We start from the raw sequence: 2,767 nt of genomic DNA, 5'->3' as shown, positions 1-2,767 counted from the left end.
TGACTCATGCGTCATTTTACTTGAGTAAAATAACTCACGTGTGCGCCGGGCTTTATAAGCAATGCACGTGTGCACTCAATATTTATATTTTATCTGATTTGCTTCAGTAGACACAGGTTGTATTGTCCCTCCATCGCTACAGCGGGTATAGTTGAGTGTGGGGTACTCAGCTCGTAGTAACAGTTATGCTGAACAGAAAGCAATGATGTCGTGGTTCTTTATGTTCAACGAGGACGATGAAGGAAAAACTATCATCATGTAATAACTGATAAAAATAATAATAATAACAATAATAATAATAACAACAACAACCATAATAATAATGATCGTCGTTCTCACCCCATCCTCCTTATTAGGTGCGTTTCCCTCGTCTACGTGCGCGTATAGTTTGAATATAATAATAATAATAATAATAATAATAATAATAATAATAATAATTCTAATGCCGTGATCCACTTTGGAAATAATAATAATAATAATAATAATAATAGCCTATATAACAACTTTGATCTGCGCATTCACACCCGCATGCAGCACGTTCGCATGATCGCCTCCCTGCCCCCGGCCTCGCTCGAACAAGCCAGTCAATAACATATAGCAGAGTTTACCTCCATTTTTAATGCACGTAGATGGAAATAAATTCGGAAGGGGGGTAAGTTCTCCCGGCTCCCGGCAACTCGTCGCTATTAGAGATTATTTTTTATTTGTTTTAGCGGATTACGGCGGGTTCGATCCGTAAGACTAGCGGGCCCATCTTCTCAGCTTTATAAAGCCGTAGCTTACGTGTTACATCGCGCAAGCCGAGTGAGTCATCCGCCTCATGAAAGTTTCATACATTTTATATACGACGCGCAACCAGGACGCGCGTACACATGAGCGAACGTGTGAGCAAGGCTAAAACCTAAATGTGGGAGTGAAGAGCTTCAAACAGCACCAATCAGCCCGCATTTCCCCAGAATCCCTCTCCCACTCGCCCCCGACGTTCGAAACACACTAAACCTAAACATGGGCCACGACACGTCGGTGTAAAGCGAGGCGAAATCCTCCAGTACGGCCGCTTGAAACCCCGCTCCCTTTACTAGCTCCCGCGCTCTCCCACCACGCTAGTCTCCCTCTCGCTCACTAGTGTCCTCCGTGACCGCTAACGGCAAAAGGTGAAGACGTTCGGTGACCTTCGAGCATCGCGCTATGCCCTTGCGCTTTACTCCCGCGATTAAAAGTCGAAAGGTATAATCAAGAGCGTATACAGAAGGTTTATGACCTTCTTTATACGCTCTTGGTATAATCGCCCGTTTCGTATTATAGCGTAATCCTTCTCTCTCTCTATGCGCTGACGCATGCCTCTGGCATGTTTGTCGTGTCTGATATCACTCGGCAGCCATCTTCACCTTTGCTGTCATCTGACGGCCACATGATGCAAAGTTTTTTTTTCGTCTTCTTTTGACAAGTTAAGAATGCACTAGCGGTATCAAACGTGGTATGGGCTCTCGGTATATAGTTCGTGGGAATTCGTGTGCGGCTAGTGGTGTGTCTGGAGCGGCACCCACTAGCTGCTGCTGCCCCCTTTTTCGACATTGATATCTCGTGTACTAACGCGCAGACAAATTCAACCTATCGTCTTCCACAAAATGACTTCTCGGTGGTTCTCGGTGGTTCTCGTGGGCTTGATCCCATGCACCCACCCAGCTCACGTCCTCGCGTATACAAACGATAGCCAGTGGTCAGTAGTGGTCAGTAGTAATGGCCAATCGAGCAATCAGGGTCGACCAATTGAGCTGTGCAAATAAGCAAATAGCCGCCAGACTCGAGTGGTCAATTACGCGATGGTGCTTGACCCATGACTGGCCAGATCAGCAGCAGCAGCAGCAGTCGCCGTTGCTAATGGTAACAAACTGCCCAACAGAAGACACACCGATACAGCAACAGCAGCAGCAGCAGCAGCAGCAGCAACAGCAGCAGCAGCAGCAACAACAACAACAGCAGCAGCAGCAGCAGCAGTAGTAGTAGCAGCAGCGCATCCCGGAGAGCTTGGTTGCATTTTTTTATACTTTAATCGAAATGCGAACTCCCCAAACGCAATATTTCTTATTTTCAATCTAATAAAAAAACAATGACACCCCCTCAATCTTTGCTAATCACTACAACATGGTGCTTGTCTGTATCCATAACAAGCCCAACAAGGCCCACACAGAGTCTTACAGTGTATCGATGGACATGAAACACCTTGCACCGTGGGCGATACAAGTCATACAACAAACCCACCGACAATGAGAATACCCATCACACACACGAGAGGTGAGGAGAGACACTGTTTTGCAGGGGAAACAGAGGAACATTTAACAGCTATTGCCACACACACAGGAGAGCGGTGTATAACAACACACACACGTGCACACACACACACACACACACACACACACACACACACACACACACACACACACACACACACGCACACACACACACAGTGTGCTGTGTGTGTGTGTGCGTGTGTGTGTTGTGTTGTTGTCGTCTGTGCTGTATGTGTGTGTGTGTGTGCTGCTGTGTGTGTGTGTGTAGCTGGTGTGTGTTGATGTGTGTGTTCTGCGAGTTTCCCCAGTATTGCGAGGCGCATATATATATACATATATATAATATATATATATATATATATAATATATGCGACATCGCGCAGTTCTCCATGCGTAAAATGCACCGCCCCTGCTCCGTAGTTAGACTTTAAAGCGCATATAAATCAGTTTTCCTGTAGCGAGCAAATTGCAGCGAA

Source organism: Priapulus caudatus, unplaced genomic scaffold, assembly GCF_000485595.1.
Source record: "Priapulus caudatus unplaced genomic scaffold, Priapulus_caudatus-5.0.1 Scaffold1238, whole genome shotgun sequence".
Lineage (NCBI taxonomy): Eukaryota > Metazoa > Priapulida > Priapulimorpha > Priapulimorphida > Priapulidae > Priapulus > Priapulus caudatus.
Note: the sequence above shows the minus strand (reverse complement) of the source record.